The sequence below is a fragment of the Balaenoptera musculus genome, chromosome 11, assembly GCF_009873245.2.
Source record: "Balaenoptera musculus isolate JJ_BM4_2016_0621 chromosome 11, mBalMus1.pri.v3, whole genome shotgun sequence".
Lineage (NCBI taxonomy): Eukaryota > Metazoa > Chordata > Mammalia > Artiodactyla > Balaenopteridae > Balaenoptera > Balaenoptera musculus.
Window position 1 is genome coordinate 58,348,279 of NC_045795.1, and position 24,060 is coordinate 58,372,338.

General features: G+C 42.9%; 1 protein-coding gene across 3 annotated transcripts in view; it reads right to left on the reverse strand.

The window, feature by feature from the left end:
- Window positions 1-24,060, reverse strand: part of GASK1A (golgi associated kinase 1A) — an 85,907-nt gene that overhangs the window by 56,194 nt on the left and 5,653 nt on the right. For 2 of the 3 annotated variants that reach the window (XM_036870459.1, XM_036870458.1), the window contains exons 3-6: window positions 18,486-18,568; window positions 16,393-16,502; window positions 15,703-15,816; window positions 8,407-8,536 (exon numbers count right to left, since the gene is read on the reverse strand). The gene's annotated coding sequence lies outside the window, so the exon portion shown is untranslated. The remainder of the gene's footprint in view (window positions 1-8,406; window positions 8,537-15,702; window positions 15,817-16,392; window positions 16,503-18,485; window positions 18,569-24,060) is intronic. The other variant, XM_036870461.1, reaches the window with a different exon arrangement.

Sequence of the window (24,060 nt, forward strand, 5' to 3'; positions counted from 1 at the left end):
TTTTAAGCATGATAATTAATTCTAAAGCACAGCTAGGCTGAGAACTGCTGAGCTAAGCAACTCCTCTTTCTTGGCTCCCATGTCTAAATGACCATTCTAAATGATTCTGGAATCTCTCTCCTATCCATTCTCACTGCCACTTCTTTGACCCAAACTCTTGTCTCACTCGCAGTACTCTTGCAGGGACTCCCAGGCTCTGCTTTTGCTCCTTCCAATCCATCCTGCACATCACTACAAAAACGTAAATGTGGACCTGCCACTGGCCTGCTCCCCATAACTCTTGGGATTAAATGCAAATTCCTCAGCATAGCTTTCAAGGTCCTTCAGCGTTTGACTTCTGATGACCTCTCAGGCCTCTTACACATTTCTAAACCTTCTTAAGTGCTATTCCCTCCATCTCAAAGCCTTTCCTTTCTTTTTTTTTTTTTAATTGATTTATTTTGGCTGCATTGAGTTGTCGATGCTGCGCGTACGCTTTCTCTGGTTGTGGCGAGCAGGGACTGCTCTTCATTGCGATGCGCGGGCTTCTCATTGCGGTGGCTTCTCTTGTTGCAGAGCACAGGCTCTAGGCGCGCAGGCTTCAGTAGTTGTGGCACGTGGGCTCAGCAGTTGTGGCTCACAGGCTCTAGAGTGCAGGCTCAGTAGTTGTGGCGCACTGGCTTAGTTGCTCCGCAGCATGTGGGATCTTCCCGGACCAGGGCTCGAACCCGTGTCCCCTGCATTGGCAGGTGGATTCTTAACCACTGTGCCACCAGGGAAGCCCCTCAAAGCCTTTTCTTGATACACTCATTTCTAACCTGACACACCTCCACCGCCATTCACCCTCACCCCCAAATCCTCTCTATTCTGAAGACCCAGCACAGCGTGTTCCCTGAAGTTATTACCTTGTTAGTCTCTCTCATGGACCTTGGACTCCCTAGAGGAAGGGACCATTCTGGGCCTTCTGTGTTCACTTGCCTAGCACCAAGTAACTGCTCAGTAAATGCTTTTGAATGAAGAAATAAGAGAGAAGACCGGGGTTCGATAATGAATCTGCTGCTCACCAAGCATGGGTACTCAGTAAAGCAACTCTGCTCCAATGGCTTCATGTTCCTCGCCTGACAAATAAGAACCATCATCCCTGCCCAGCGCACCTCCCTGGATTCCTACAACCATATAATGGGTTCATATAAATTACATCATCCAGAACAAAGCCTGTGCCATGACAAACTTTCAAACACATTTGTTGAATCCGTGAATGAAGGAATGAATGAATAAGAAAGAAATTTCCTTTGTGGCAGAGAATGCTAACATCCAGTTTACATTTTCTCTTTTTATCTTCACTCACTGAACCCCTGTATTTTATAGGGCAGCAGTGTACTCAGCCAAAAGAATTACGTATTTCACAACCCCACTTGCAAAAAGGGACAGTCGATGGGAAGTAAATGGAAGTCATTGAGTGGGGCCCACAGGAAGCTCTTCCCAGGGGGCTGGCATTGCTTTGATTATCGCTCAGCAAATATTCACTCCCCTTCGCCCTGCTGTGAGCAGAGCATGTGTCTTTGCCACTGTCGTTTGGCTTGGCCATGGACTCACCATAACCGTTAGAATGTGAGCAAGTAGAGGCATTATATCTGCTTGTGCAGCATCACTTGGCTTTCATTCTGGGGGTTCACCATGTAAAGAACAAGCCCTGGGTAGCCACTACCCTCTAGTCTGAGCCCTAGAATGAGACACGTGGGACAGACCTGAGCCCAACTCACTGCTTGGAGTCACACCCAGCCGCCCCAGAGGCGTGACGATAAACGCTGCGGTTGGAAATCACTGAGTCTTAGAGAAGTTTGTTCCATGACATTATAATAGTAAAAGTTGAGGCATACAAGTAGGAGGGCCAAGCGCTTAGAGAGTCAATCTAGGACAAAAGGGTTCCCAGGTCAAAAGAAGAGCCCTATCATACCAAAAAGTCCCATAATAACATAATATATAATAAATTATTATACATATATGTGCTATTACTTCAACATAAAAATATAGAAACAGATGTCATATTAAATTACCTATTATTCTATATTATTTATTTTTGTTTCATAAATTCTATTATTTAAACAAAACAAAAATAGGACTACTTAGCAATAGTAATTAGTAGCAATGAAAAATATGTGTGAGAAAAATATAACAAAATTTTGGTTTCTTTCCTCTCATATAGCAATTTATTTAAACTCTTTATTGGATATTTATATAAACTATATCATTGTATATTCTTAAGCTATATAAGTGTAAGATTGCTTAAAAAGAGAACAGAAATGCAATAGGACTACTTAAACAGATATTACCTAGATTTAATTTAAAAATAACAATATGCTTCCTTCTATCCCACAATATAGTAGGATATTTTTACTCTCCTGTCAAAGATAAACTTTGACCTGTAGCTCTGCTCTTATCAAGTGTATGTTTCATTGATTCCTAGCATCAGTCCAATGTGATGACATCAAGCTAAATATCCTCTCAACAAAGGCATTCGACCATGGGAAACTTAGGATTTTATTTACTAGGTTTATCTATGAACCTGCAATAGCAGGTTTATAAACTTATAGGAATTAGTTTCCAGCTCTCCAAAAATGTCCATCTACTTTGTATCTACAGGTTTGTTTTGGTAGAGCAGCTGTTTGTCAGTCAGGTATTTTGCATCTGTAAATTCATCAGATGGGCTATCTATGTCTGAAATGTCCATCATTTTTAAACACTCTGAAGCATGTTGGATGCCATCATAAGTTAAACCTCTCTTTCTCGGGGAAAATAGTTTAAAGCACAGAGGTAATCTGAAGTTGTAAAATTAAATTCTAAATCAGTTACAGTTTTAATAAATAAATTGGGATTAACGGATACACACTACTATATATAAAATAGATAACCATCAAGGACCTACTGTATAGCACAGGGAACTATGTTTAATATCTTGTAATAACCTATAATGGAAAAGAATCTGAAAAAGAATACATATATATATATATATATATATATATATATATATATATATGAACCACTTTGCCGTACACCTGAAACATTGCAAACCAAGTATACTTCAATTAAAAAAATTTTTTTTCTTTAAATTAATTGAGAAAGTCCTGTTTAAACGGGCTGCCCTTTTCTGGTGACACTCTTTTGGAGTTCTAAAGCAGTCTTACTTCCAAAAATCAAGTCATTTTTTGCTTGTATGAGTTTTTGTTGCAACCTATCCATAACATCAAATAACTCAGATGTACTCAGTTCATCCTTTTTCAGACTTTGTGGCCTCTTCAAAGATCATCAAAACAGCTTTGAAGAAAGAGCATATAAATTGTTTTGCTATAATACTTTTCTCCACTCTCATTACTATATTTCCAAATTAAAGAAGGACATTGTTATAAACTGAATGTGCCCACAACCCCAAAACTCATATGTTGAAGCCCTAACGCCCCAGTGTGGCTGTATTTGGAGATGGAGCCTCTAAGGAAGTAATTAAGGTTAAATGAGGTCATAGGAGGGGCCCTGATCCATTAGGATTAGTGTCTTTATAAGAAAAGACTCCAGAGAGCTTGGTTTCTCTTTCTCTCCACATGCTCACAAAGAAGAGGTCATTTGAGCAGCCATCTGCAACCCATGGAGAGAGGCCTCACCAGTCACCAACCCTGCCGGCACCCTGATCTTGGACTTCCAGTGTCCAGAACTTTTCTCCACAGTGTACAATATGCTCTGTTTGGTTATTCACCGCCCTAATCCAGATGTACACGTCCTTCAATCTGTCATTAAAATAAGTCATTTAGCAATGGAATAGAATAGAGAGCCCAGAAATAAACCCACACACCTACGGTCAATTAATCTTTGATACAGGAGGCAAGAATATAAAAGGGAAAAAGATAGTCTCTTCAGCAAGTGGTGCTGGGAAAGTTGGACAGCTGCATGTAAATCAATGACGTTAGAACACACCCTCACACCGTGCACAAAAATAAACTCAGATCGGCTTAAAGATTTAAACATAAGACACGACACCATAAAACTCCTAGAAGAGAGCATAGGCAAAACATTCTCTCACATAAATCGTACCAATGTTTTCTTGGGTCAGTCTCCCAAAGCAATAGAAATAAAAACAAACATAAACAAATGGGACCTAATCAAACTTACAAGCTTTTGCACAACAAAGGAAACCATTAAAAAAATGAAAAGACAACATATGGAATAGGAGAAAATATTTGCAAATGATGCAACTGACAAGAGCTTAATCTCCAAAATATACAAACAGCTCATACAACTCAAAAAAAAAAACAAACAAACAAACCCAACCGAAAAATGGGCAGAAGGGGCAGAAGACATTAATAGACATTTCTCCAAAGAAGACATACAGATGGCCAGTGGGCACGTGAAAAGATGCTCCAAGTCACTAATTATTAGAGAACTGCAAATCAAAACTACAATGTGTATCACTTCACACTGGTCAGAATGGCCATTATTAAAAAGTCTACAAATAACAAATGCTGGAGAGGGTGTGGAGAAAAGGGAACCCTCCTACACTGTTGGTGGGAACGTAAGTTGGTGCAACCACTATGGAAAACAGTATGGAGGTTCCTCGGAAAACTCAAAATGGAATTACCATATGATCCAGCAATCCCACTCCTGGGCATATACCCGGACAAAACTATAATTCGAAAAGATACATGCATCCCTATGTTCACACAGCACTATTCACAATAGCCAAGACATGGAAACAACCTAAATGTCCATCAACAGATGAATGGATAAAGAAGATGTGGTACATATATATGATGGAATACTACTCATCCATAAAAAAGAAAGAAATAATGCCATTTGCAGCAACATGGATACAACTAGATATTATCATTCTAAGAAAGAGAAAGACAAATACCATATGATACCACTTATACGTGGAATCTAAAATATGCCACAAATGAACCTATCTACAAAATAGAAATAGACTCACAGACATAGAGAACAGACTTGCGGTTGCCAAGGGGGAAGAGGAGAGGGAGAGGGATGGACTGGGAGTTTGGGGTTGGTAGATGCAAACTATTACATTTAGAATGGATAAACAACAAGGTCCTACTGTATAGCATAGGGAACTATATCCAGTCTCCTGGGATAAACCATAATGGGAAAGAACATAAAAAAAAGAATGTATGTATGTGTATAACTGAGTCACTTTGCTGTACAGCAGAGACTGGCACAACATCGTAAATCAACTATATTTCAATAAAAAAATAAGTCATTTAGCCTTCTTTTTCAGTGATGTCTGGGTCATACTGGCATTGGTAGGATAATCATTCTTGTTTTCATTATCTGAACTCTTAGAAAACATGGTCATGATATTCACAATGTCAAAAATTAAACTAGCACTATCTCAATACAAAGTCCAATAGTTAATCCACAAGCAAAAATGAAAAATAGGCTGTTAGTGCTCATGATTACAACACACTTAAGGTGGACATTTAAGTCACATCATTTGGAGTGATGTTACAATGAATGCTCCATTTTTGTGAACCGTAAATCATGGTTGCCTGCATCAATGGTAAGGGAAAAAAATAAGCAACAGCAACTACAGAAGGCAGATAATCTATGCCATATCCATCTGACACTAAAAATAGTATTGCTTTCAGCCCCTATTTTTCAGGTAGCCTCGTGGGGTTCTATATTCTCCCCCAGACTTCTACATCCATCACCAAAAACTGGGACTTTTTGTGTCCTGAGGAGGGGTTTCCTGGGATGCTAAACTTTCAGTGCTAAAACTGGGACAGTACTGAGCAAACCAGGGGGTTAGTCACCCTTGCCTAAAGGAAGCTCGGAGTCTATATCAGTTATATCAACTTCCAGAATGGATGGATTCAATGAGTATAGCTATACTTACTGAGCATCCACAATGATCGGGTATATAGTGCAAGGTTTATTCATGCGCATTTAATTTTTAAAAAAATATTTATAATAGCTCCACAAGTAGCTGTTATAGTCTCCATTTTATAGATGGAAAAAGTAAGCCTCAAAATCTAGGCTCCACCACTCATGGAATTGGGGAAAAGTGGAAAATGGATTTTTGTCCTTGCCTTGGCTAGAGAGGAACCATATCTGAGTAAACTAAGGGTCAGACACACTGGCAAAGAGGAGAAAGTTCAGTAACTCTAAGGGAAAGACAACAAATTATAGAGGGGTGAGTTAGGGCCTGACAGTCCCACTGTCCTTTGAGCCCTCCAGGTGGCTCCTTTTGTTTCTGGAACATTAGGACCTTGTTTTATTAAGAGTTGCATCCCTTATGCAGTAATTCTTAAACTTTGTCTCTAATGGCAGGTCAGAGAAAATTTAGACTCAAGGCACATGACCAGGGATGAGGCTGTAAACCACCTTATGTCAGCATGTACTTTAATGTTAAAATAATTAAATCATTATTAAAATGTTTAAATACACTTTGACCTTGTATTTCAAAATCTTTGTCTGAAATTACTGCTCCAGAAAGCAGTAACTATGGGCAAGCTAATTAACGTTTATATTCCTTATAAAAGCAAATATAAAATGATGCCGTCCCCTCTCTATTCCACAGTCTCTGTGAGAATTGAGAAGAAATAATTTACATAAGACATATTCTTTAAGTTTATTACTATTTGGGGAGTCAAGGGTCCATGCTTATGTCACGACTGTATTTTTTTTTTCTGAAATTCTACCACTAGTTCTCACTTGTAAAACAGTCCCAGCTCAGCCAAGCAGGACATATCACATTTAAAGGCTAATTCCCTGGTCCAGACCAAAGAGTTAAGATAATCAGTATCTCATTTTCATACTTATTTATCTTGTGTTCCAAGTGTAGGCAACAAGGTAAGTATTGGCTATTTCAGATTTATTATCTTATCACCACAGATCTGAGCAACATTGTAATAAAGAGTATAACTTCATTATTGATATTTGATCACTAAGAGCTTTCAAGCCTCTTTCCTCCCTCTTCTCCTATCGCCCCACACCTGGACAGGCCTGTAAGAAACCCCGCGGGCTCCCTCTCCTGGTGCCAGTGGAAGTTCAAACCATGCCAGCCCCTGCAGGCACACTTAGAACCCTCATCCCAACGCTACTACCTACACAAAAAGAATATCCAAATGGCCAATAAGGATATGAAAAAGGTACTCAACATCATTAGTCATTAGGGAAATATAATTAAAACCACAATATGTTACATCTATACTAACACCAGAATGGCTAATATTAAAAAGACTACCCAGGGGCTTCCCTGGTGGTCCAGTGATTTAAGACTCCGTGCTTCCAATGCAGAGGGCATGGGTTCAATCCGTGTTCGGGGAACTAGAAAAGACTATGAAGGAGGAGACTGCAGAGTATCTAAGACTCTCATACACTGCTGGAAGCAGGATACATCATTACAACTATTTTGTAAAACTTTTGGCAGTATCTGTCAAAGCCAAGCATATGCCTAACCTGTATGATGCAACAATTCCACTCATACAATAATTAATTAATATAAAATTGTATAAATGTATCTATCTACCTATAGATATTCAAGAGATATACATGAATAGGTCAGTCAAAAGGCACGTAAAAGAACGTTCATAGTATTTACAAATGCCCCAAATCTGAAGCCAACCAAATATCCATCAACCAGTGGTATATTCAGTCAATGGAATAGCACTCAGCAATTTTAAAAAGCCTCTGCTACACGTAACAACATGGATAAACCTCACAGACAAAATGTGGTAAAAGCATCTAAACATAAAAGAGCAGATACTAAATTATTTTGTTTGTCACCTATACTAACCTATAGTAAGAGAAATCATTACAGTGGTTGACCCTTGGGAGGAGGTTGACTTGTAGGAGACATAAGGAAGCCGCCTGGGCTATCTTGATCTGGGTAGGAGGCATGAGACACCTCACTGTTTGCCTCCAGTGGAGCCTACCTTGCTATTCTCAAGCTTGCTTTTTCTTACTTAGCAATATATTGTGACCATTCCCATGTAAATAAAAGTAGCTCTCTTTCATCAAGTTTATGTTGCTGTCACCTTTTTTTATTAAACATACTTTCAGGAATCTTGTCTCCCTAAGCAAGTTACAAATGCTACAAGGGCAGGGGCTCCATCTTGCAAATCACATGAAGAAAGAGAATTTGGAGCTGTGGAGATAGTCAGACCTGGTTTTAAAACTGAATTTCACCACTTTGGGCTGTATAACCTTGGACAAATAATGTACCCATCCAGCCTCAGTTTCCTCATCTATAAAATGGGGATATAATGCCTACCTCGTGAAGTTTATTAGAAAGTTTTAAATAGACAACGAACGTAAGGAACGTAATACCTAACGGGTGCTCATCGAATGACAGCTGTCTTCTCTTCCAGCCTCATCAAGGCCTTGCTCATAGAGCCCTCAGAAAAGCTATGATGATTCTCTTACCTTGTTCCTGGAACCAAGCAGCAGTCTAGAGAATAAATGAAGGGCAGCATCAGCTCAACGTGCTTCCTAATGCCAATCACTTCTTCTCAAGGTCAGGAGATACTGTCTAGCTGATCACACCATTTAAGACCTGAGGATGAATTCCGAGAACGCATAGTAATGGGTATCCTGAATTGCTCTCCCCAGTCACAGACAGCAATCCCCTCAGAAGGCATAAAAATGAGGAAATGCACTGAACTTCAAGGCTGGCAGGTGGGGTTTGACAGAGACCACCTAGGCTAGTCCCAGAATCAGGAGTATAAGAGAAATGTGTTCAATAATGAGGATTTGAAGAAGTATATAGCACCCCTGAGTGGCCAATATTCCATATGGAAGCTGTTCTGTGCTTTGATGCAGCCTGGGGTTTCTCCTAACTGCTGTATCATGTCCTGGCTTCACAAGGGTGGAGACAGAACTAAGACACATTCAGGAAAATGAGTACAGTTGGTCCCACAATCTGTTCCTCACCAAGAAGATCTGTGGCTCTGAGCCCACTGTGCCTCTAGGGCCTCCTAGCTTCATAATAGGCATTAATTCAACAACCTCTTGCCATAGGCATTGTACAGACCTTAACCTGAGCAAGCCCCACCCCACTCCTTTTTTTTAAAAATAAATTTATTTATTTATTTTTGGCTGCATTGGGTCTTCGTTGCTGCGCACAGGCTTTCTCTAGCTGCGGCGAGCGGGGGCTACTCTTCATTGCGGTGCATAGGCTTCTCATTGCGGTGGCTTCTCTTGTTGTGCAGCACAGGCTCTAGGCGCGCAGGCTTCAGTAGTTGTGGCACGCGGGCTCAGTAGTTGTGACTCACGGGCTCTAGAGCACAGGCTCAGTAGTTGTGGCGCACGGGCTTAGCTGCTCCGCGGCATGTGGGATCTTCCCGAACCAGGGCTCAAACCCGTGTCCCCTGCAATGGCAGGCGGATTCTTAACCACTGCGCCACCAGGGAAGTCCCCCACCCCATTCCTATATTCCGCCCTCTGATCTTTCAATGTGGGTGGGATTCATGAAACTGTATTTCTTGCCAGACTCCTGCCTTCCACTGTATATGGCTGTCTATCTTCTTGTAGGTTTCCTAAGAAATATGAGGACAGATGCCATGACTAACTTATTCACAAAGGTAATCTTGGCACCTATCACGATGCTTGGCACAAAGAATGAGCTTAATAAATGTCTGCCGAATAAATGAATGTTAAAGTGCTTGAACTGTCCAATATGTGCTGTAACTACTGATTGCAGAACTCATTTCACTCACTCACTTCTTGATCCAAGATTTCTTAAGTATCTCCCATGTGCCATGAACTATATAAGGGGCCAGGGTGACAAAGATGACTAGAACGTTATCCTCTGCCCACAAGGATCTCCAGGTGGGAGAGAGAAGGTGTGGAAGTGAATAATATGACTAGAGCTACCATAAAGGAAGGAGCAGGCTGCCCTTGACACCTGCCTGATAGGTGGGCTAAGGCTTCTGAGCCAGCTGACTGTTTGGGATGAGTAGGCGCTCTCTAATTAGGCAACTCGGGAAGGGGGGGCATTCTACTCCAAGGGAACGGGACGCTGTGCATGAGGCTGGGTCAGGGTCACTTTGCATTGGCCAAAGCAAGTCTCATGGCCGAGGCTGACTTCAACAGAGTGTGAAGAATAACCCTCCCCCAGAGAGAATAAGTGACTCTCTGGTGAATGGCAATATGAGCTCATTGCCCACGTGAGCGGTCCTCCCCACAGACAGTAAGCTCCAGGACTGTTTGATGCAAGTCAACGTTTCCATTCAAAGATCGACCAGAATTCAGGAATTGAGGGGAACCTACAGAGTGTCTCTCACATTTGATGATGCCAATCCGCCAGGTACTGGCTTTATCAGTTTTCTCTTTGACCGAGAAGCCCTGTGATCTGGCCATGTTGGGTGTACTTTCCTTCTTTGTCCTATTCTTCAGAAAAGGATAGTCAGAGAGAAGACCCGTCCATCTTTGGCTTTGTTTAATAGACCTTCTATTACTACTGAGCTATCGCAACAAATACTGACATTCTCATCTGGTCCCTCAACAGTCACTCAGTATGCCCTCCTAGCTCCTCCAAACTCAGGGACATTAATAAAACCTTGCTCAAATCTCCTCTACCTGCTGCCTAAGAAACAGAAACTTTCTCAGAAAAGGCTTTGAGTCATCCCTCAGGATCAATTCAGATCCATCTACACAAGTCCTTAAGAAAGAAGAAAAGTCCTTAAGAATTGAGGCAAAAGGTAGTATATTGCAATTTGTTCTCTTCTCTTTTGTATTCTTTTCAGGACAAGATCAGTCACAAGGATGGGGAATTAGAGAGTTGGATGTCTGTGCTCAAATCATCATATTAAGTTAAACATTTTTGAGTGGTATTTTAAAATATAAAATTTAAATTGGTCGTACCATATCCCTATTGGCTACAAGTTGGTAGATGCAGTGAAATTTAGAAGGACATAACCCACTTTCTAGCAATGTTAACAAATTTTGCTGTCAGTTCCCATTGTACTACAACACTCAATAAAAAAAAAATAAACTTCTAATTTTGTTATAATTACACAGGCTTTTCCGAGATATCAATACGCCTGGAGCAAAAACTTTATTAAAGTCAAACCCAGCAACATGGTGCTCTCAGGACATTGTTTCAGGTATTATCTCAATAACCCTCCACCTTATAGTGTCCATTTGAGGGCTTCTCCTCCATTCCAGTTGCTGGACTGGTGGTTGGTTCTCCTGGCATGGATGGCATGCAGTGCAGATTCTATCACAGGGTGGCACAAGACTCAGGTGCCTAATTAGGTACCAGCATATTCTTGGCATTGGAAATATACTGAGGCATAGCCACTTCTCCTCACTAAACATTGTATTGCTTAAAATTAATTCAATTTTTAGCAAGTCCAAGCAGCTATCAGCTTCTTGTCATACATGCCTATCTCAACAGTTGGCTCTGCTACATAAACAATCAGATCTTCACATACACATTCATTTATGTAACATTGATTGCCAACCAACATGGTTCTCTAGCTTTCTTCCCCATCGCCAGGCTGTGATAAACTCTACAGTTGCTTTCCCCAACTCTTCTGTCTTTTGTTCCTATTATTTTCTGTAAGTGCCTGACTCCTCACCAGTAAGGCCTCTGAGTAAGATCTTCAGTTCTGAGTATGCAAGGGAAGACAGAGGCTGCGACTGGCCCTTCCACAGGCTCCGTGTGCGGGAGCCAGGTCCCGGGAGGTCTTTCAGCGGCAGGGCCAGGAGTAGTGAAGAAAGAGAAGCCTGGGATACCTACCTCAAGAACCTAGAGTGGGGCACAAAGCAGCAATAGGGGTAGATGAAAAACGAAAGTGGTGCAACCATGGTCACACGTGGAGACATACTCACTGAATTTGAATTCAAACCTCTCAGTAAACCCCCATGTATTCATTCGTAAAATTCTGACAATAGGACTTCCCTGGTGGCGCAGTGGTTAAGAATCCGCCTGCCAATGCAGGGGACACGGCAAGATCCCACATGCTCCAGAGCAACTAAGCCTGTGTGCCACGACTACTGAGCCTGCACTCTAGAGCCCGTGAGCTACAACTACTGAGCCCTCGAGCCACAACTACTGAAGCCTGCGCACCTAAAGCCCGTGCTCCACAGCAAGAGAAGCCAGCGCAATGAGAAGCCCGCGCACCGCAACGAGGAGTAGCCCCCACTCGCCGCAACTAGAGAAAGCCCACGTGCAGGAACGAAGACCCAAGACAGGCAAAATAAATAAATAAATAAATAAATTTATGGGGAAAAAAATTGTGACAATAATAACCGCTTACTGCACAGAGCTATTATACCATTGAGATAAAGAATATAAACTCCACACCATAATACTTGGCTCATGTTAGGTGATCAATAAAGAAGATGTGGTATACATATATATGAAATATGATGCAGCCATTAAAAAACATGAAATAATGCCATCTGCAACAAAATGGATGGACGTAGAGGTGATCAAACTAAGTGAACACAGTCAGATAAAGACAAATATCATAGGATAACACTTATAGGTGGAATGTAAAAATTGATACAAATGACAACTTGACAAAACAGAAACAGACTCGCAGACTTCAAAAAGACATTTATGGTTACCAAAGGGGAAAGGTGAGTAGGGGGGATAAATTAGGAGGTTGGCATTAACATATACACACACACACACACACATATATATATATATAATAGATCATCAACAGGGGCCTACTATACAGAACAGGGAACTCTACTCAGCACTCTGTAATAACCTAAATGGGGAAAGAATTCAAAAAACAATGGACATATGGATATCTATAACTGAATCAAGTTGCTGTACACCTAAAACAAAAACAGCATTGTAAATCAACTCTACTCCAATTTAAAGTAAAAGTTAAATGAAAAAAAAACAAAAAAAATAAGGAAATAAATGCCTACTCTGTTGCCCTCAGGCCTAGTGACCTGGGCTGGTGTCACATCCCTGGAGCCTGAGCAGGCCTGGGTCCCCTGGCTGGAGTATGCTGGGGCTGAGGGAGCCAGGGGGAAGGACATGCCAACAAATGAGCCCCACCCGGACTCAGAGTGCCCCGTCCCCTCTAGATGGGACCACGATCACCAGATCCAGGCAGGCCCTCCTACACCTAAGCCAAGCCTACTGCACCCAAAAGATGGTGGACCCTCTGGGCTCAAAGAGCGTTGACAAGGGACCTGGTCACCAGGTCCTCCATGGTAAGGTCCCCACCTCCAGCCTCCTTCCTTAGAGCCGCCCCATGTACTGACGACAGCACCCTCAGCAGAGTGGTTATGCAGGGGTTGGCATCTGCCAGGGTAAGGGGAAGAAGGAATGAGGCACAAGCCCTTGAGTCTTTGTGCTGGCACACTCCCCTCTCATTGACAAGCCAGGAACACAACTTTCCCTAAGGCTCTGGTTGCCTGAGTCACCGCACTGGAGCATGAAGAAATCCTGCCGCCTTGTGGCCGCTTCCTGTAACAACAGCTATAAACCCGGTGCTGCTGGGCACTTCATGTTCACAAGGCCTGAGGGGCGTTAAGTGACACCTGCCCTCAAGTAATGTCCTGGGGTAGGTCATCGAAGAAGAATTCAAAAACGGGAAGACTTTCCAGAAGCCCATTTCAAGAGGTAACTTTTACTCACACTGTTTAAGGAAAAAAAAAAATAAAAACACATGAAAAGATGCTCAACGTGGCTAATTATCAGAGAAATGCAAATGAAAATGACAATGAGCTATCACATCGCACCAGTCAGAATGGCCATCATCAAAAAGTCTACAAACAATTAATGTTGGAGAGGGTGTGGAGAAAAGGGAACCCTCCTCCGCTGTTGGTGAGAATGGAAATTGGTTAAGAGCCACTGTGAAGAACAGTATGGAGGTTCCTTAAAAAACTAAAACTAGAGCTACCAAATGATCCGGCAATCCCACTCCTGGGAGTATATCCGCAGAAAATCCTATTTCAAAAAGACACATGCACGCCAACATTCATTGACCTACTGAAAATGGCCAAGACATGAAAGCAACCAAAATGTCCATCAACATATGAATGGATAAAGCAGATGTGGTTGATATACACAATGGAGTATCCATCAGACATTAAAAAAAAAAAAACAAAGAATGAAATAATGCCATCTGCAGCAACATGGATGGACCTAGAAGTGATCATTCTAAGTGAACTCAGTCAGACAGAGAATGACAAATATCATAGGATATCACTTACACATAGAATCTAAAAATTGATACAAATGAACTACTTCACAAGCCAGAAACAGACTCACAGACTTCAAAAAGAAATTTATGGTTACCAAAGGGGAAAGGTGAGCAGGAGGGATAAATTAGGAGGTTGGCATTAACATACACACACTCATATATATAGAAAATATATCATCAGCAAGGACCCACTCTATAGCACAGGAAAGTCTACTCAGCACTCTGTAATAACCTAAATGGGGAAAGAATTCGAAAAAGAATTCTTTTGATGTATTGATATGTATAACTGAATCAAGTTGCTCTACACCTAAAATAAACACAACATTGTAAATCAGCTCTACTCCAATATAACCTAAAAGTTAAATTAGAAACAAACAAAACAAAAAAAGAAGAAGAAGAAGGAAAGAAATGCCTACTATATTCCCCTCAGGCCTGGTAACCTGAGCTAATGTCACATCCCTGGAGCCTGCGCAGGCTTGGGTCCCAAGGATGGAGGGTCCTGGGGCTGAGGGAGCTGGGGAGGATGTGCCAGCAAACGAGCTCCCGCTGGCCCTGTAGTGCCTGGTCCCCTCTGCATGGGACCACCGTCACCAGATCCAGGCGGGCCCTCCTACAGCTTAACCAAGCCTAGTGCACCCAAAGGATGGTGGACCCGCTGGCCTCAAAGAGCTTTGACAAGTCACCTGGTCTCCAAGTCCCCTAGCAGTAAGGTCCCCACCTCCAGCCTCCTTCCTTAGAGTTGCCCCACGTACGGACGACAGCACACTCAGCAGAGCGGTTTTGCAGGGGTTGGCATCTGCCTGGGTAGGTGAAGGGTAAGGGGGAATCTAGTAATTGGTACAAATGAACTACTTGACAAGCCCAAAACAGACTCACAGATTTAAAAAAGAAACTTATGGTTACCAAAGCGGAAAGGTGGGCAGGTGGGATATATTAGGAGGTTTGGATTAACATATACCCATTAATATACATATAAAATAGATCATCAACAAGGACCCACTGTATATCACAGGGAACTCTACTCAATATTCTGTAATAACCTATATGGAAAAGAATCTGAAAAAGAATCAGTATATGGATACATATAACTAAATCACTTAGTTGTACCCCTGAAAGTAACACAGCATTGTAAATTAACTGTACTCCAAAATAAAATAAGAATCAAATTTTCAAAAATGTTTAACTTATTAATAATCATGAAAAGCTAAAATAATTTTTTCTATTTGTTTTGTTGATTAGTTGACAAGATAATACTGCACTGAGTTTATCATTTTTGTAAAACTGGGAGAAACTGGTAAATGGTTATCACAAATAACCAGTAAAGTACTTCGAAAAATCTTTCCACATATCCCCAGGGATAAAAGCATCCTAGTATGTAAGACACTGAAGCACGGTGTTGTGTACTCCATTTAAATAGATGAAAAACAGACCAATCAGAAACAGTGTGATTAAGGATCCCAAACACTCCATGATGCTGGGCACAGAGAACACACGTTTTCATTTTAATCAAATAAAAACAAAGGGCATTCCTTGTTTAACTCACCTGTAGAACCTGCTCTCCTGTTCCTCCTGTTTAGGGGTCCCTGGGGCTGGGTGAAACGTGACTCTTTCCCTCGCTCAAGATGAGAGACCAGAGCTAGTTTGGAAGTGGACGATGCTGCTTGAAGGGAAGAAGAAACAACACAATGAAGAGCAGAGTCACGCGGGTCAGTCTCAGCGAGGAGAGGAACCCCGGGGGAACCGAGCAAGCGGTACCCTACAGAGGTACAGGAAGGGTTCTGGGAGGAGATCTTGGACAGTGTTTCCAAGGAAGCCTGAGACACTCTGGGAGGCGAATTTCTATTTAAAGGAAAACAAATGTTTTACCTTCCTTGTTAAAGAATGGAAAATTCTCTAACTGTGGAAAACAGATGTATGGCTCCTAGGAGCAACTCCCACATGGAGACAAAGGGGCTGAGTTCTCTCAAGATAATCTGGAGGTTCAATACTAGGGTGAGGGTACCAAGAGACTGCTCGAGCCCTGGTGTACCCAGAGAATCGCCTCTAAGGCAGGTACAGAGGGAGGACAGCTTTTACGATGGAAAAAGAAGGAAAGCCTTCTTGGAAGCCAAATAGACTCCAGGGCTCTGTGTACCTGGAAACCCTTAACATCGCCATCTGGGGTCAGTTAATAGTTATAAGAGAACCTTTAACTTCTTAGGGCCCAGAAAGAACAGCAGCAGAGAGGCCTTACATAGAGTTCTCCAGCATCACGCTCCTGCACAAGGCCCTCTGAGCAGGTATCAAGCTGGCCCATTCCTTGTCAGTGAAGTACACAGCCACATCCTCAAAAGCCACTGATTCCTGAAACGACAAGTTCCTCCTATCCCAGGCCTCAGGACTCTGGTGATGGTCAAAACTGTCAATGAGAGGCTGAGAACAGCATCTACAAGGACGTATATTTAGTACTGGGTCCCTCATGTGCCTGAGCGGTTTTTGTGTAAAAGTTGCAAGGTGTAGAGGAAGAGGACAAAAATTAAAGGCAGACAGCCAGCCAGAGTTCCATATACTTTCCCAGTTAGAACAAAATACATCTTCACTATGAGCTTCCAAATACATGCGACCTCCAAATAGACTATAATATAGAAGCTAGACTTGGGCCTGAGCATGAATGTATATATATAAAAGAAAAACTAACATATAACGGGATATGGCTGCTACCTTAGCTCCGAGCCCCTTCCCACTCTGTATAATATATTTGGGTGATTATTTGGGCTGCTCATATTCCTGTCATTTCTCAATTGTGCGTTCATCCAAGTTCTTCCTCATTCTTGTCTCCTTTCTCACTACCCCAGGCACAATGCTCTCACATTTGTCCATGACTCCCCACCCCCATGTAGAGGTAGTGAGGTTAGAGAAGCACAGGAAAGTACTGCTTACTTGAGATGGGCTAGAGAAAAGTCTGTTTATCAAAGGACAACATTAAGAGAGTGAAAAGGTGGGAATTCCCTTGCTTTCCAGTGGTTAGGACTCTGCGCTTCCACTGCAGGGGGCCCGGGTTCCATCCCTGATTGGGGAACTAAGATCCTGCAAGCCTCGGGGCACGGCCAAAAAAATAAATTAATAAGAGAGTGAAATAGCAAGCCACAGACTGGGAAAAGGAACTTCATAATACATACATCTGACATAGGACTTATATCCATAATTACTACAACTTGGAGGAAAAAAATGACACACAATGTAAGAAACAATGGGAATGTATCTCAACAGTGACTTCACATAAGTGGACATCCACGTATGCAATAAACGTATGAAATGGTGCTCTGTATCACTCCTTAATGGAGAAAAGGCAATTAAAAAACCCCAATATGATATCAAGAATGAATGAGAAGTATTTGCAAGGATGTGGAGCAACTGGAACTCTCTTGTACTGCTGGTAAAAGTATAAATTGGAACAACCATTTCAGAAGATTGTTGGGCAGCATCTACTAAAAACTAACCAAATGTATAGCCTATGACCTAGCAATTTGACTCTTAAAGATACACCCCAGAGAAATGAGTGCCTGTGTTCATCAAAAGGCATAAGCAAGAATGTTTGCTGCCTTCTTATTCATAGTAGTCGAAAACTGGAAACAATCAAAATGTCCATCCACGGTAGAATGAATAAATAAAATGTGGTATAATCATATAATGGAAAACTATTCAGCAATGAAAAAGTACAAACTACTGCTATGTGCAACAACACGGGTGAAGTTCACAGACATAAAACTGAGCAAAAGAAGGCAGACACAAAAGAGTAAATTTTGAATGATTCCATTTACATGAAGTTTAAGAACAAATAAAACTAATATATTGTCATAGCAGTCAGAATAATGGTCATCTTTTTTTGTTTTGTTTTGGCCATGAGGCTTGTGGGATCTTAGTTCCCTGACCAGTGATTGAACCCAGGCCCTTGGCAGTGAGGGTGTGCGGTCCTAACCACTGGACCGCCAGGGAAGTCCCATAAAGGTCAACTTTGGGGTGGACTGCTTGGGATGGTGCATGAGGGAGTCTGCTGAGGTACTGATAATGTTCTATGTCTCAATATGAATGATGGTCTTACAGGTGTGTGTATTTCTAAAAAGTGAGCTATACAGTGAGTTATATGAATTATAAGTTATACCTCAATGAGAAAGCAAATTTACATATTTATATATATAAAAGTATGTTACATATATTTTATATATGCATATGTAACATATATAAACTTATATTTATATACACTTGTATACTTTAATATGTGCATATATAAATATATCTGTACATATGCACATGCATACATGCAGGGGCAGAGGAAACCCAGCTCACCTGGGGCCTGGTTGTTAAGGACGCTGTTGTCGTCATCTGACCTCTTTTATTCCTGTCTCAGGGAAAGGTAACACTCTCAGGAACTGAAAGTAAAGAAAGAAGGATTAGTGACAATAATTCTACTGACCCTAATTCTTGCATATAGCATCTGACCCATTCTTTTTGGGGGCTACATGAACTATCAATACTATTCATTAGTTATTGCCTTGTATCGGTGGCAATTCTCAAGCCACAGAGGTGAGACAGCAGGCATAAGAGGGAGCACAGAAACAGAAATCGTGTGGAGAATATAATTAGCATACAATTTCCCAGGTACATATTAAGCCGACTGGTTCAGCGAACAGATGAGAAGGTGGACTGACAAAACTAATTTTCAGTACTCCAAAGAAGACATCTTAGGAAAGAGGACAGAAAAGGAAACTAGGGCATACAGTGGTACAGTGGAGAGAATGCTATGGGCTAAAAAGAAAGCTGGAGTTCCAATTAAGATCCCTAGAGTCAGGACTTCCCTGGTGGTCCAGTGGTTAAGACTCTACGCTTCCACTGCATGAGGGTGTGAGTTCGATCCCTGGTCTGGGAACGAAGACCCTGCCTGCCGCACGGTACAGCCAAAAAAAAAAAAAAAAAAGATCCCAACAACCCACACAGTACAGACGGTAGTAAAAGTCAAAATGAAATTTGAAAATAGTTTATTAGGAACATCTTTTTTTTTTTAAAGATTTGATGTGGGACCTCTTTTTTTCTTTTTTTTTTTTTTTTTTGGCTGTGTTGGGTATTCGTTGCTGTGCACGGGCTTTCTCTAGTTGTGGCGAGAGGGGGCTACTCTTAGTTGTGGTGCATGGGCTTCTCATTGCAATGGCTTCTCTTGTTGCAGAGCAAGGGCTCTAGGCGCGCGGGCTTCAGCAGTTGTGGCTCGCAGGCTCTAGAGTGCCGGCTCAGTAGTTGTGGCGCACAGGGCTTAGTGGCTCCACAGCGTGGGGAATCTTCCCGAACCAGGGCTCGAACCTGTGTCCCCTGCATTGGCAGGCAGATTCTTAATCACTGTGTCACCAGGGAAGCCCTGATGTGGAATCATTTTTAAAGTCTTTATTGAATTAGTTACAATATTGCTTTTGTTTTATGTTTTGGTTTTTTGGCCACAGGCATATGGGATCTTAGCTCCCTGACCAGGGACCAAACCTTCACTCCCTGTGCTGGAAGGCAAAGTCTTAACCACTGGACCACCAGGGAACTCTTAACCACTGGACTGCCAGGGAAATCCCACATTAGGAACATCTTGATGTCTCTCTACTACTATTTTTTTCCTCTAAATAGAGATGGATTATAAGATGATCATTCAATTTTATAAGAGTATTTGGGATAGGTGGTGATAAGAAAAACACTACCATATTAAATGATCCATCAACTTCATGACATGTCTCAAATACTCCAAGTTCTAAATATTGTTGCATCAGGGAAGCCAAGCAATTTCATTTGTAAACTAATAGTTCTAACTCCCTTTCTAGGTCAGTTAACTAGTTCATCATTAGGAAATAAGCCTTCTGCCATTCTACAGAATGAATCAGCAAGGTTTACACATTAAAGGCAACACCTGAAATACAAATAGCTGCCATTAGATAGATTGGAAATCGTTAATAAGCATAAAAGTGCATGCACTCGTAGATTTTAAAAACAACTTCCATTTCAACTCCTTATCTGCAGTTTGCTATTAAGTCTCAGGGTCCATCAGACAAAAGACTTTATATAGTCAGCACACGGCCCTTTCCTCCACTGACCCTACTTACTGAATCCAGAAAGCTATCCAGGAAGGTAGAGGAAGCTGAGGCTGTCAGAAAAAGAGCTGTCAGGGGAGGCTAAAAACCACATCTTGATAGTTGCAGGGATTCCAGAGGCGGGGAATGGACGGGGAAGAGTAGCTATAAGTGTAAACAAAAGAACTTTAAAAGAAAACACAATGTGGTAATTCCCTGGTGGTCCAGTGGTTAGAACTCTAAGCTGCCAATGCTTGGGGCCTGGGTTCGATCCTTGGTCTGGGAACTAAGATCCCGCAAGCCCTGTGGTGCTGTCAAAAACAAAAACAAATAAAACAACACAATGCAAACCTACACAAGTAATGCTGCTAAACTCATGGATGGTTTTTGTCCAAAGGTAACAAAAGCAGTGATTCATATTGAGTAAATGGGTACCCCTTGTAGTTGTGTACTCTAATTCTCTTAAATCATGATACTGACATCATATCTTTGTAATAAACATCCCTTACAGTGGATACTTAATATTATTGACATATTACACAAATGGCCTTAAGCAAAAAGGTGTGATCTGTACAGTTGACACTATGAAAAGCAAATCATCTGGAAGTAGAACAGCAGCAGAGGCCACCCTTACAAAGCACAAAACACTCCTATTTTCCTATGGGGAAAACCATAGCTATGGAATTGAAGCATAAACAACAAGCCCAGGTGGGAAACAAATCACAACATACTTCACTAATGGCAGGGACCATATGTTTTATCTGATTGATTGTGAACCTTAACAATTACGTTATGACAATTACGTTAAGAGAATGTAATGAGGAGTGAAATAAAGGATGTAAAAAGAACTAAATCAAGAAATGTCGGGCTTCCCTGTTGGCACAGTGGTTAAGAATTCGCCTGCCAATGCAGGGGATACGGGTTCGAGCCCTGGTCCGGGAAGATCCCACATGCCGTGGAGCAACTAAGCCCGTGCGCCACAACTACTGAGCCTGCACTCTAGAGCCCGCAAGCCACAACTACTGAGCCCGCGTGCTGCAACTACTGAAGCCCACACGCCTAGAGCCCGTGCTCCGCAACAAGAGAAGCTATCGCAATGAGAAGCCCGCGCACCGCAACAAAGAGTAGCCCCCACTCGCTGCAACTAGAGAAAGCCCGCATGCAACAACGAAGACCCAACGCAGCCAAAAATAAAATTAAATAAAATTTTAAAATAATAATAATAATAAAAAATAATGTTTCTATAGCCCCAATACGGTGCATAGGATATTATATGCTAAACATTAGACACATATTAGGTGCTTGATGGATATAACCCTTCAAGAGATTTTTATTTTTATTTATTTATTTATGTTGCACTGCGCGGCATGAGGCATCTTAGTTCCCCAACCAGGGATGGAACCCTGTGCCCCCTGCAGTGGAAGCCCCAAGTCTTAACCACTGGATCGCCAGGGAAGTCCCAAGATTTTTAGATTAAACATTCATATGAGCCAATCCAAATCCAGGGCTCCACGTTCTCCAATTCTGTGAAGGAAACAGCCTCCATGGGGGTGGGGGGAGAAAACCATTTCAGTCTTCTCAAAACTTTGGGTACTCTATGAATCGCTTCCAGATGGGGTTTACACCTGGCCAGGCGAGTAAGGCGAATAAAGTGATCACAGACTGATTTCCTGAGACCACCTGAAAAGGGAAAGAGCATTAAGTAGCTGTGCACAGGCCTAGGGGTAGGGCTGGGGTCTCCGCAGCCTGGACAAGCGGGGGCTGGAGCGACCGAGGGCAGTGTTCTCTGCTGACAGCGCATCCTGGAGCTCAGACAGTTTAAATAATTTGAGGACCTCGGTGTCAAAACTTGAATTTGTGTCAGTATCCAAGTGTGAATAGGCCGCAGGCTGTCCTGGGGACGAGAAACTAGGCGTCAGGAGCCTGCGGCCCGCGTCCCCAGCCCGCCAGCGCCCCCTCTCGATGCGAACGAGTCGAGCATGGGCGTTGGGGTGAGGACCCCGGTGCAGCAGTAGCCCCGCCGGTCTCCCCCAGGGTCCTTCCCGTCCTGCTCTGACCAAGCCAGACCCGCTCACCGTGGGCTCTGAGTGGCCTCTGCCCCTCTCCAGCGAACAGAGCTTTGGGGAACCCCTCGCGGGTCCTCACAAACCAAACCCTCACGCGCTAAAAGCAATGGCTGAGCCGGAAGTACGTCATCACAGTGACCTGTCAGCCTATAATTTACCTGAAATTCTCTCTAGTGATCTTAGAGGACCCCACATCTCAGTGGTTCCTCCTAGTTCCCACCAGACGAGCCTGAGGAAAAAAAGGCGAGGTAGGTGTCTTCCTCTCAGGCTCCGCGTTCTTTTTTATTTATTTTTTTGGCCGCGCCGCACGGCTTGCGGGATTTCAGTTCCCTGACCAGGGATCAAACCCTGGCCCTCGGCAGTCAAAGTGCAGAGTCCTAACCACTGGACCACTAGGGAGTCCACAGGACTCCGCGTTCTGAGTCAAGGCAGAGGGCTTGGCTTGTCCTAACCTTCAGGCCGGAGAAGGAAGCAGGGCCTTCATTCCATTGGATATCGGGTGAAGGGGCGGGGCCCAGCTGAGCCAATGAGCAGCGGAGCCTGCGAGGTCATCCTTCCTCTTGGAGGCAGGAGCCTCTTCCCTGCCAGGACAGGCCCGGCTCCTGCCTGGCAGATTTTCCACCTACGGGTGAGTCCCTCCCTTCAGGGCCTAGAGGAGAAATCAGGGACCTGGAGAGAGAGCTGAACTGGGCTGAGGGCCTGACCTGGACGGGGTGGGGACCTCAAGACAGAGGAGGCACCGAAACGTTTGCTGAATGAATGAAAGTCGAGGAACAGAGTAGCGATCTTAATATATATCCAGAAGACCCTTAGAAAGTCAAAAAGGCGGTGCTTTTCTGTCCTGCATAGGGAGAGCCACCATGAATGAGTGAGGGAGGGTGAGAAGTGAATCCGGGCCCCAGCTAGAAGCCTACACACAGTCCTGCAACCTTTCTTAGACTTGTCCACCACTTCATTTGTCCACCACTGCCAAATGGCCCCATGTGTCTAGCTCCTACCCCGGCCACTGTGATGCCCCACATGGGGCTCACAGTTTACAAGTCTTTTCGTCTCACACTGCCAAGAAGGCTGTGTCCAGAGGAGCATCCAGCCCTCAGCCATACCCTACTGAGGCCGACACTTCCCCGGGACCCATGAGGCCCTTGTGTGGAACCCAGGTCACATCTTTTCAAGATAACCTCAAGTCCTCCATCGTCTGCATAACCTGAGAGCTTTATAGGAGTGTCTGTGGTCACCTCCAAAAGACCTTTAAATATGGGAGAGCAGGGGTTAGGATTTCCCTGCTCAAAAGAACATGGAGTTTAAAGCCTTACTGATAACATTGTTCCAGAAAAGTGTCAGCTTACTCCAGGGCACTTCAGTATTCCTGAGGAATAAACATGATTTCTTTTTCCCTCCCACTGGGATGTTCTCAGATGTAAGTCACTGCTTCTGCTCTTTGACATATTTTCCATGTAGAAGATATGGAGCCTGGAAATCATGCCGACAGTTGGAGTAGGCCATTCCCAATTCCCATCAACCAAAGACACTTGGTTAGGTAGGTTTGCCAAGGCAAAATCAAAACAACCTATGCCAGGGAATTCCCTGGTGGTCCAGTGGTTAGCACTCTGAGCTTTCACTGCTGAGGGCCTGGGTCCGATCCCTGGTCGGGGAACTAAGAGCCCACTAGCTGTGCAGTGAGGCCAAACAAACAAAAAAACCTATAGTATATTCATCTTAGAACAGCAATCTAGTTTTAGCAAAACATCACTGTTCCTC